The 12,197-nt window shown below is 50.7% G+C and overlaps 1 non-coding gene across 1 annotated transcript; it reads right to left on the bottom strand.

The window, feature by feature from the left end:
* Nucleotides 1-2,886: 2,886 nt before the first annotated feature.
* TRNAE-UUC lies at nt 2,887-2,958 on the bottom strand. Its single transcript has one exon. It is a non-coding gene; the product is annotated as a tRNA-Glu (tRNA).
* Nucleotides 2,959-12,197: the final 9,239 nt, after the last annotated feature.

Here is a 12,197-nt window from a genome sequence, read left to right as displayed (position 1 = left end):
ACGCGCCTTTGCGCTCTCGCGAGAGTTCGTGCGCCCGCCCGGGGCGCGGCGGAAGGGTCAGAGGTGACGGGTGGGGCCGCCGCCATCACCGGGCGGGCGCCTGCGGCCTACACCCCCGCGGCGCTGCGTCCCAGAGCCCCGCGCCGTGACCGGCCCGTGTGTCGGCTCGGAAACATTCCGCCCCCTTTGGGGGGCGGTCTGTGGAGCGAGAGCCCTCGCCCCGGGTGAGGGCAGCCCCGCCTTAGGGCAAAGGTGTTGCAGCTCCTCCTCGGGCCGGGTACCCTCCTGCCCTGTGCCCAGCCTCTGTCCTGGCCGTACACGGGTGTCTTGTCCAGGTTTGGTGCATTTGCTATGGAAAGTGTGACTTTTTTCCCCTTCTTGAGCACCATGACTTATTGTATAGTCTCTTAGCTCCAAAAGCTGTCTGAGCTTTTTAGATGTTAACTGCACTATACAGTTACTGGAGTAACAAGAGTGTATCTGTCCTGTCTAGACGGGCCATTTAACATCTGTATCCAAATTTCTACCCATGTGTGTTACATCAAATAACTTTATACTTGCTGTAAAGTAAAACTAATACCTTTCTTGAGGTCCCAGTTGACACATTAACATTTCCAGTGTAACATTACCATCTTGAGTGGCAGTGCTGAGTGGTGGTGTTCCCACACCAGATGAGGAAAGCCTGTTGGCTTTTCAACAGGCAAAAAGAACTGAACTGTTGTGACAAACACAGTGTGTGTCAGCCGTGCCCGGGTCAGGAAGTCCCCGAGCTGCTGACGCTGGAGCCCAAGAGCACAGCAGGAAGCATCGTTTGTGCTTACCTTGTTGGAATACTTTTGTCTTGGGCCAAATGGATGATGTGGATGATGGTCAGGGGTAGTGTTTGTTCCAAGCTTGTAATTTGTATTCACTGTTCCAAGCTTGTCATTTATTGGAGAGAAGGGTATAGCAGATTAGGTCATAGGTTGGGCAGGGCATGAAATCGTGTTCCTTCACAACTGTTTTTTCTGATGTGATGATGTATCATCCTCTGTGGTCAGACCTTCCTCCCTTTGGCTGAAGACTTGGCAGGATTCATTAAATTTAAGAGTAACAGCATCTGAAGGTGTTACGGCTGTACCCTTCTGCCAGACACTACACCCCCTTAATGGCCACCACTGTGTGACAGTTTTTTTGCCACTGTAGTCCCAGGTATAACTTAAATTGTCAGTGACCTGGTATTCTGGTATGGCTTTTGGCCCAGGCCCCCACAGGTTGCTAAAGCCTTGGAGCTGAATAGTTTAACTCAGAAAGTAGCATTTTGGGAAAAAAAAAAAAAAAGAAACCTGTCCATCTAATTAGCAGTGTTTTGTTTCCCCTGGGAGCCCACAAAATGGCAAATGGCTTATTTTTATTTAAATTTAATAATATGCAGTAAGTTTTGGCCAATTGTTAAACATAGTACAGATAACATTGAGTGGGTTTCCTGTTGAAGTCAGCATAAGATAAGCAATAATGGCTGGGGGGGCTAGGTTATTTCTTTTTTGCTCTAAAATAATGTAAAGAGAAGTTCTAAAAGAACTTTCTCCTGAAATTATAATTTTGCTATTGCATATAGAAATACTTAACCCAATTAAGGTATAAGAACTCAGGCCTATAATTTTCCAAATCCTGTTTTCACAGAACTCCCAGGCTGCTGTGCCATTTAATGTCATTTCTAACAAAGTTCCTGAAATGTTAATAGCCTAAAAAGATCCTGAAGCTCTTGCACAGTTTCCAAGTCTTTCTAAGCTGAGCTGGTTAACTTCATTGGGACATTTAGGGAAAACGAGCTGTTTAAAAAGCATTACTATAATAGGTCTGTTCCAACCTAATCATTTCTGTACAGGTTGGTTGTAAACAAAATTAATCATTTTCTCACAGACAAAACGAGGTTTCTTGTGGTTGTGGCAGTAGCACTGCACTGCCTGCGCGTCCCTCGCCCCGCTGCTCCTAGTCAGCCTCCCACAGGGCAGGTCGAACCAGCTCCATGCTCCTTCTTCCCTCATCGCAGGATTGCAGCTCCGGGATGTGCTGCGGCTCATGGTGGGGGATTTCCTGGTGGGTTTTCTCTCCCCTCGCTCGCCCGAGGAGGCCGGCTCCGGAAGGAGGTCAAGGACATGTCTTTTTCTGTCTGCTCCACTCACACACCCCTTGCCCTTTGCTGATGCCCGGGCAGCGCGGGAGGAAGGATGAACCCAAGGTGCAGATTGGGCTGGCTGCTTACAGGCTGGGTGGGGCTGGCTAATAAGGGACCACAACTGGCACACGGCGGCTCAAGCTCTGTGGGGCTGCCCTGGCTGACGGGCTGGGGATGTGCAGTTCTGCAGGGCTGCTGGTGCGGTTGCCACACACTTGGCACAGAATCCCATGGGGCTGGAAGGGACCTCTGGAGATCAGCTAGACCACCCCCCTGCCAGAGCAGATCCACCCAGAGCAGGTTGCACAGGAATGTGTCCATGTGGGTTTGAATGTCTCCAGAGATGGAGACTCCACCACCTCCCTGGTTCTTATGTTCAAGTTTGTGCCCCTTCACGTCTTCACCTATGGATTCACCTATACCCATTCACCTGTTCACCATGGATTCACTTGTGGAGCTGATGGGAAGGCCAGGGGGAAGCTCTCAGTAAGACATTTCCTAAGAAAAGTTTTCCCATTTGTGGGATGTCTGGATCTGTAGGAGACTGGAGGGGAATGCCAGCCATCGCTGCTGTTTCAATATCCCGGACTCCGCCAGGAGCACCAGGGCACTCTGGGGAGAAGCAGAAGGCGTGGGGTGGAAGTCGCTCGTGTTACGCCGCGATGGTGGCCTCTTGCTGAATTAACAAAAAGTTCTTGACCGAACAAAAATTTTAAAAGAGTGGCGCTTTCCCACACCGGGAGTCGAACCCGGGCCGCCTGGGTGAAAACCAGGAATCCTAACCGCTAGACCATGTGGGACCGCATGTCTGGGGCTGCTGCCGCGCCGCCTGCTGCCCGCGCCGCCTGCTCTGCCCGCACACAGCGTACCGCCGGGAGAGCGGCGGAACCCGCTCCTCCTCGCAAAACCTCAAAACATTAGGACCATCCTTCCCGAAAAGTCATTAAAGTTATCTCAATTAAAAGGTGGGGGTGGAGGTTGACAAAACTGAAGGAAGAGATGACCAGTGGGAGAATGAACAACGTCTGGCGTTAAAAAGCTACAGAAACGGGGTAACGGCCACACATGGGCTTCTGTACAAATTGCAGCAATCAAAAAATAAGGTGGAACAACCGGATTACCCAGTTTTGACTGAGAACAAATGTATCAGAAATTGGCGAGGGGCAGATAACCAGTGGGATGCTGCAGGAACAGGCCACAGGTCATAGAGGAGGAACCCACCAAACTGCGCTGGTGGAGGAGTGACTCTGGATGCCAAAGGAACCTCAGAGTCAATGTGCCAAAGCGATTTTAATCGTCCAACATGCAACACCAAAGCCCTATAGTTAGAAAATTCACACCTAAATAGGCAAAAGAGGGTACTGGGACTACTGTAGTTAACAGTCTTCAAAAACAGCAGTGGTGACAGTGATACATTTAGGACATCAGAGAGGCTTCCAAAGCAGAAAACATCATCATAATGAAGACTCTTCAATTACCCCCACATTGGGGTGAGTGAATGTCACATCAGCACATAATGTAGTTGCTACATTTTAGATACCTATTAGTTGATACATTTTAGTTACATTTAGATAGACATTTGGGTTTTGGAGCAGCTGGTTGCAGAACATAAAAGGGACTGGGTTTAGTACCAAGATGTGTGAGGGGCTTCATTCAGAACTGCGCTATTAAAAAAGCTATATATAAGGCTGAGTATAATGTATTTGATCTGGTATCATTAAAAGAACATCAGCAATGAAGAAATTCCTCCCAAAAGAGCTTATTAAAAATTGATAAGCCAAAAGGATAACACACTTGTAAGAAACATGGAGATTGCTAAAATGGCTCAAAACAGTTTATATCACCAGGAGGAAAGAGACTAAAAATAGGCTGGTATGCTACAAAGCACAGTAAAGCTAGCTATTGAAATATTAAAAATAAAATACCCTTCAAAATGTGAAGCTGGTGCAGGCCATGTCTGTGAGCCAGCAGAGAAGATCCTGAATAGGTTCCAAGGTGTCAAATGGATCTGATGGTAACTGCATGAAGCAGATCTGAGCAGATCCCATTTCCTCGCGTGGATCCCAGCTGCAGCCCACTGGCCTGCACCAAGGTGCTGTGGTCTGTGCTAAGGACATGGGGAGGGACTGGCTGCCAGCCAGAGATCCCTGCCTTTTTTGCAGGAGATGATTGTACTCTGTCTCTGAGGATAAGGGGCAATTTACTCCCCAAGGACTTGACACCACTGGTGGTGAGATTTGAGCTTCTCCCATGCATCAACCTGCCTGTCCTCAGCTTCTCTTCTAGTCTCAGTGCTGGATGATGCTCCTTCTCCTTCCAGAAGCTCTGGGGACGTGTCAATAGGAGCAGCAGTGTCACCACCTACACCCCTCCACCTCTGCTTGCCCAGGAACTGTGTATGAGGGAAGGGGGAAAGTCTCCCTTCATTGACCACTCCTGGAGATCAGGATGCTGGGGGAAGCAGACCTTTGGCTTCATTTAGACTGGCCACACTCACGCTGCTGTCATACCCACCTGTGAAGCTGTCCTCAGGGCCTCAAGGGTGCTAATAAGCCCTTAATAGCTCTTACCTGCTTCACCTGGGGCTTGCACCCCAGCCCTACCCAGAAGCCCCAGTTCAGATCAGTCACGGTCCCACAGTCCCACCTGAACTGTGTTAGAGGAGTGCTTGTCTCCAGTGCCCTCACCAATGTGCCTGTGCCCGTGGCCATGGCCTGGCGTGTGCTCTGCCTGGTCACAACAGACCTGCAGGGCCATCACTGGGCTGTGTCTGACCCTGGTCACCATCATTGGCCCAATTCTGACCCTGACCTGCAGACTGACTTTCCAGGTTGAGCTCAGACCTGCCTCATCCCCATGAGCTGCCTGACAGTCTGGGCTCTGGGCTGTCACAGACCGCTCTGGCACGGTGGGGCTGACCTCCTACAGATGTGCCGTCATGGGGGATCACCTGGGGTTTGCATTGGGAGGTTCCCTGAGATGCTGCTCAAGTGTTTCCTTGCCTCTAACAACAGCTGTTCACAAAGGGTGGCCACAGAGGGACGAGGACAGAGATGCGTGAGCTCAGGGTGTCAGCACCCAGCCTGTGTGCACAGCACCCACATTAAAATACAAGAACCTGTTCGTTGAGTTGGTCTGCTTAGTACGTACCCAACGTGTTTAAAAAAAAACTAGCAAGGAAGTTTCCAAAGTGGTTTGCCTAAAGCTGAATACCTGGGTGCTGAGAGGGAGCCCAGCTTTTCTGACAAAGGCAGTGCAGCAAATGCAAACAGGGACATCGGGCATCGTGACACTGGCAGCCACTGGTTCCGAAGCTTAACTTCTCCCGGTGGTTACGTGGTAGAGCAAAGAACTTGCTGCCATTCCCACTGGCTTCAGCAGGAGCACAGCTGGTCCTCAAACCCTTGACTGTATGAGAAACAATAAAAGAGTAATAAACCACTACTTGCACTCATTATAGGACCTTCTGTTACCAGGGTGTATTAGTAAGCAGGAGGTGTGCAAGCAGAACTCAAGACACTATCTGACTGCAAAAGGGATTAACTTTGAGTTTTAAAAAAATCAAATCTATATTATTCCACTGAAAAGACATTGTGAGAAATAACAACCTGCAGATATTTCAGTTGGGGACATCGATAAACAACAAAATGGAGCAAATTTTTTTTTGTGATAGTTAAGAACAGGATTAATGGGATAAAGCTGAGAAAACTTAGGCCAGACTATAATGCAAAGGATCTCAGTATCTCAGATAGATGTCTGATCACCCCCAGAGACAACAAAGCCTGGACAACAAGACAACAGGACAACAGAAATTCCCCCACAAGAGCCTCTGCACCGGTAAGAAATGCCGTAGTTGACCTTGCAAATCCCCGTCTTTCCTTAACTCTGACTTTGGGACTTTCCCTCCAGGTTTCTCACAGAAATGAGGATTCAATTAATTTGTCAAGGCTTGTAAGAAAATAACAATCAGACTGCAGGATTCGCTTGAAGAATTACAGGTTCTGTCTGTGGCTAAAAAATAAACTCAGTTCTTGGCAAGTACCTACAATGGTATTACATTGTCTGGCACAAACGTCAGCCACAGCGAAGCCAGACGGGTCGGGCAGCTTGTGCAGCTGGGTGGGAGAGGGAGCAGGGAGTGAGGTGGGACAGCTGTGTCACCACCGCTCACCTTGCTGTTTGGGTGCACATGGTGGTGCCAGCTCAGATCGTGTCATCAGCCTTGGCCACCCACCTCTTGGCAAGGGTCCTCTGCTCCAGGCAGCTGTCCCCCAGCTCAGGGCAGTTGATGGTGGGACTGGTGTAGCTGACCCACACACAGTTTCATGTTTTCCAGTGTATAACGTCTCCTGGCTGGGACAAGGCACCATTGCCCAGTGCACGCATTTGGACCTATCAGTAAATCCTGAGAGGACACAGATTGAAAGCAGCAGAGCTCTTACCAGACACAAAGAGCTGTGAGAGGCTGTGATAGAGCAGAAGTCTCTTGGGAACTTGTAACTGATGTGGTGGCAGGGACATGCACATCTTTTTAGGGGCATATTTTCTCCCATGGGAATTTTGAAGCAAGGCAGGCAAACCTCTGCTGTGGACATTTTCCTGACCTTCATTGACAGCAGCCTCAGAGTTCGGCTTATGGAAAGCAACCTGGGAGGGGGACTTCCCTTTCCGTGTCTGCCTAGCTCTGGGGCAAGGACTACCCAGGACAGCAGAGTTGATTTATTGGTTCACAAGGGACATTCCCACCTCCACTTTCTTCCCCTGTTCTCTCCTCCCAGCCCATTCTGGTGTGTGGCTCTGCTCCTCATCCTTATCCCAGTGCTTGCCTGATCATCCATTGGGCCAGTTCAGGTTGCTACTCTGGCAAAATACCACTCACTCTTGTTTTGTGTAAGTTTAATGAGCTGATGGAGTTCACCCAGGCTCAGGTGAACAACAGAACCAAGACCCAGAGTAGCAGGAGGAAGAGGACTTGATGCATGGGGAGCCCTCAGCTCAGTTCAGCCATCTCACCCACTGTACCTTTCTTTCCCCTCTAAGGGCTTGTAATTGTATCTGATGCCCTTTCCCCCTTTACAGTTCCTCTCTAAAAAGGCAGAGCTCTCCTCTGCTGTGGGGAGCAGTAACTCTAGTAAGCTAGAGCTCACTCTGTAGCTTTGTCAGCAGCCAGAGAGCCATGGTAGCAGGAAGATGGCAGAAGCCTCTCCTGTATGTTTATAGTCACAATATGTTTTAGAAAGCAGGAGAGGAAACAAAGAGCATTTGCTGCTCCATCTGTTTCCGCGTCCCATGCTGCTAAGTTTGGGTTCCAGCCAGCTGCTGCCATTGCCAACTGGTAACGCGATAGCACGACTGCTTACTTTGCAAGGAAGCTAAAGACGGTAAGATGGAAAAAAATTGGGACAGAACGATTTTTAAAAAGCCCCATTGCAGAACATCTGGCTTGTTATATAAATTTACATCATGCCCACTATAAAAAGCCTGCTGATTGCTGCTTGAAAATATGTATTTTCATAAATGTCCAAATATCTCCAACTAGCTCTTTCCGAAGGACAGTCCTGGGCTATTCAATATCCTCAGTCAGCTTCAAAACACAGACAGGGTTAATTAAGAACAGGGATGTTTTTCTTTGCCTCATACATGCTAAGACCATTAGTTGGAAAGGACTCTCACAGTGCACAATTCAGAGAACCTCAGTCAGCAACTCCTGCATCCAGGTCAGCCTGGTCCCATTCAATAATGTGTTTGAGACACTTGATACAAGATGTCTGTGCTCTGAAATAATGGAGAATTCACCACATTTGCCTGCCCAGCTCAAACCTCAAGCTCCTTGACACAGAATTACAGCTGTGTTGACTGGAAGGGACCTTTGGAGGGTGTTAGCCCAAACTCTTGCTTGAAGTGAGACCATCACCAACGCTAGCTCAGGTTACCCATGGCTTTGCATAGCCAGACCTCAAAAATCTCCAAGGACGAAGATCCCATCACGCATGTGGGTGAACTGTACCCCCTGGTCAACCTAGCTTTTTATCTTGTTTCCTTTGCAACAAAGTACTGCCCACAGTGAGAAATCTTGCCCACACGTAGGCACTCAGAGCAGTACCTCGGTAGTAGTTTGACCTATGTAACATATTGCTTTCATGGTACAGAATTTTTTCTGTTATTATTGGCTTCTTTAGCACAGAGCTGCTCCTGCTCCCCCTCCCAGCCATGGGGGCTCATGGTGCCAGGGGCAGCAGGAGGTGACAGGCGAGCTGGAGATTAGGTGGCAGCACAGCAGTGCCATACTAACCATGCAAGAGGAGCACAGCAGGTTCAGTGATGGTCAGCCATGGTCAGCCACAGTCGAGTGACCGCTGAGCCAGCTGGTGGGTTGGGATCAGCAAGGTGCCAGGCCTGGTACAAGCTTCACTGGAATGTAGCTCAGGCAGGTCCAAGGGTGAGGACTGAGCTTAAATGCAGCACCGCAGTGAAGCCCCTGGTGAAGTATCTCCCACCTCATCCCCCGGCCATCACTGGCACCCTGGAAGGCTGATCCAAGGTTGCAGCTGCACCAGGTCAGTGCTGGTGGCAAGACCAGACACCCACATCTTGCCAAGCATTTTAGGTGTCTTCTCCCAGTATCACCAGTCTCTCCTCAACACAGGGTTTGTTCACACCTGACTGGAACTTTTACTCCTCCCTTGCTGTATGTGGAGACCCTTACTGTGGGGCTTGTACTGGAATGGGCTGGTTCCAGGCTGTGCAGAACAGTTTGTTATCAGAGGCAGAGCAAGGGCAATGCCCAAACCTCCAGGACAAGGGGCTGGCTGCACTCACAGCTGTAGCACATCTGCCTGGGCATTGCCCCATCTCCCCAGCCCAATGCGTGTGGGCAGGGCAGTAGCAGTGCAATACTGAGTTTCCCTTACCAGTTCTTCCAACCACTCTCAGTTCTTCCACACCCACAGATGAGGAAGACCCCTCATACAAGGTCCTCCACCTGCCATTTCCTGACGCAGAGTGTGTGCACAAGTACGAATGTCCACCAGCCAAGCAGCTTCATGAAAGGGAGGTGGGTACATTACTCCAGATACAGTGTCTTCCACCTGGGAGCAGCATCTGAAGAAATGATTTGAGCATGATCTCAGGGATTTGGCTCCTTTTGCAGTTCTTCAGTGACAGTTGTAGGAAATATTCTTCAGCCAAGAACAGGCAGCAAGGGGATACTTTGGCCTGGAAACATTGATCATACATCTCTTAATTTATCTTACAGTGATCTAGTGTTCACAGCCTCGCAATTCATGAAGTCTGATTTTTCTTGTGGGCAATGTGGTTTTGTTATTAGCAAAAGAGCCAAAGTTTATAATCCTCTGCTCTCAGAGACACTGCAGTGTCTTTGCCATGCTCTCAAAGACTGTTCAGACACTTCATATTCACATCCTGCTGCCATCTTTGGTGTATTGATGGCAAGCATCATGACGGGTGGGCTTGATCTCCCATGTATGTGTCACAGAGTGACCCACCTGTACCTCTGGAGGAGGACCTCCTTGTGTTATTGTACCAGCTACCACTAGTAGAAGTTTTTCTCAGCCTATGGATGCCTGAGCTGTGAAAGCCTCTGAAAAAATTGCTGCAGAGGTCCCACAAAAGAAGCTTTTCCTTTAGCTGCTTAATTTTTCCCCTCTGGGATTTCTGCCCCCCTCCCTGAGTCACTGGTGTTGACACAGCTCATGTCCACGAGCACTCCCTGGCTCTCACGAAGAGGTGGACCCTGGTGTGGCAGCTTTACACCTGTGTGTCACAGCCTCACAACCATCCATTGTGCCTGGTAATCAAAACCCCTTTCACTCAGCTTTCCTCTTCCAGCTGTGGGGATCTCTTCTCCCAAGAGTGTCCTTGGTGCCAGCGCGTATATGACCATCCTCTGGTGCAGAGGTTCTGCCTTCATGGTGGTTTCCTTGCTTGTCATTTTGATGCTCTCCTGCTGCATGACTTTATGCAGGACAGCACAGGGCTGCTGGCCCATGAGTATGAGACGTCATCTCAGTGTGTCCTCTGCATCCTTCAGTGCTTCCAGCTCACCCACTTTGGCCTCAAGAGACAAGGGATCTCTCAGTGCACTATGTGCAGAATCATGTCCCAAGAGTTTTAGCCACAGCAGCTAAGCAATGAAGTAAGCCTCCCAGAGGTGTAGGTGGAAAATAGCCTACACCTTATCATCAAACCCTGAAATATGCAGAATCAGAATATCGCAGAAAAAAATGAATCCTTGTTTGGTCCCTCCTGCAGCCAACTTTCTGTGTACCCCATAGAGTCACTCATTTTTGGGGGGCCCTGAAACTGGGACTCTTGCAGCCTTCCATCTCTGCAGTTTCTATTTTTTGGTGTCCAAAGACTCTTGCCAGCACAGCAGTGTCAATCAGGCTGTTAGAGATTTTATACACCAAGGCTGTATGTACAAGAGCCCTCGAACAGAGACTGCCAGGCTGCTATAAGCATTTACCCAGTACTGCTGTTTCCCTCAGAGGACCAGTATAGCCTTTATTGGCAAAAGACAAATATTATCTGCATCTCCACAAGGAAAGCTGCCGATTTAACCATGTTAGAGGCACATTAACAAACAATGACCTGGTTTAACTCTTCCTTTTCTTCCCTGCTGCCTTATGCCTCACCCCCCAAGCTCCGCAGTCCCTCAAAACTCAGCCTCCCCTGCCCTGCCTCTCAGCACCACGGGCATCTCCAGCAGCTTCTCAGCCTCAGCAGGGGCCCTGCTCTCCTTCAGCCCCCACTGCACGGACCCCCTGGTAAGCACAGCACAGCTGCACGTCCAGCCAGCGAGCGGAGTGGCCATGATCTCACTGTCTCTCTATTTGTTATTTAAAAGTGCAGTGGGACTTTCACGTGAATGTCTTTAGATTAAGTTACTCTGAAGTTGTTCAGCAGTGCCAAAACGCTGTCTGCAGGAGAGCACCGTGAGTGCAGGATCGCTCTGTGCAGGGACCCGTCACTGCCTCGCCTGGGGTGATTAACAAGCTGAACAGACTCATTTCTGACTCTAGCGGAAACTTGCTGCATGATGTGATATAGGCCAAAAATCACTGTTAGTGGCAAAAATCCACCAAATACCAGCTGAGTCTCGCACCCCCAGTTAGCAGGGTCTGAGCCATCTGGGCAGCTTATCCCCCAGGATTTGCCTCCGCATGGGGCTGTTCTTATTCTGGAATAACAGGACCCTGAACAACATTTGCTGGGAGCAGTGCCACATTGCAGCACTCGCTGAGACAACAGGAGCTCTGCTGTGCCACCGTGCCAAGTGACATACTCCAAGCTGGTGGCTGACAGAAGCTGATCTAGCAGGGCTGACCTTTAACGCACAGTTTGTTTATTCAGACTACTCACACCGGTTGATGAGTAGGGCTCTGCCTTTTCCTGAGGCCTCTGAACTGCTGCTTGTACGCTGATGGCCGGTCCCTGCGTGCGCAGGGGACACACATGGTCTTCCTGCACAGCGCTGACCCGACTACCGTGTGCTCAGGCCATCGACGAACACAGAAAGTCCCCAAAATCTGCCCACGGAAAATCGCCGGGGCAAAAACCAGGGCACGTCTGGGAGAACCCAGAGGGGCGGCAGCCTCACCCCGCGGGGACAGCCCGGCTCCCGCCGCAGACGGCGGCGTCTCCCTGCACCGAGGCCGCGGGCCGGTCCGCATCCCACCCGCCCCGGCCCCGCTTCCCGCCCCCGCTCCGGGAGGATGTCCGGAGCCAGAGAGGGCGGAGCGGGGCCGCCGGAGCCCGGGGGCAGCCGCCCGTTTGGGGACCCCCGCCAGCTCCGGGGGCGGCGGCCGGCAGCGTCGGGGACCCCCGCTACGGGGACAGATGATTTACCGGGGCAGCTGCGGCTGAGGAGCGGGCACAGGCTGCACCTGGGACCGACACCGAGCGCAGTCCCCGGCGGGTCCGGCGCCCCCGGAGCCGGGGCAGGCTGAGACCCGCCTGCTCTCCCGAGAGCCCCGCGCCGCCCGTGAGGGCCGGCACGGCTCCTGCCGGCATTCTCCTC

Source organism: Calidris pugnax, unplaced genomic scaffold (genome assembly GCF_001431845.1).
Source record: "Calidris pugnax isolate Ruff unplaced genomic scaffold, ASM143184v1 scaffold518, whole genome shotgun sequence".
In the NCBI taxonomy this organism is placed as follows: Eukaryota; Metazoa; Chordata; class Aves; order Charadriiformes; family Scolopacidae; genus Calidris; species Calidris pugnax.
Note: the sequence above shows the minus strand (reverse complement) of the source record. Positions and strands in the feature narration are given on the sequence as shown.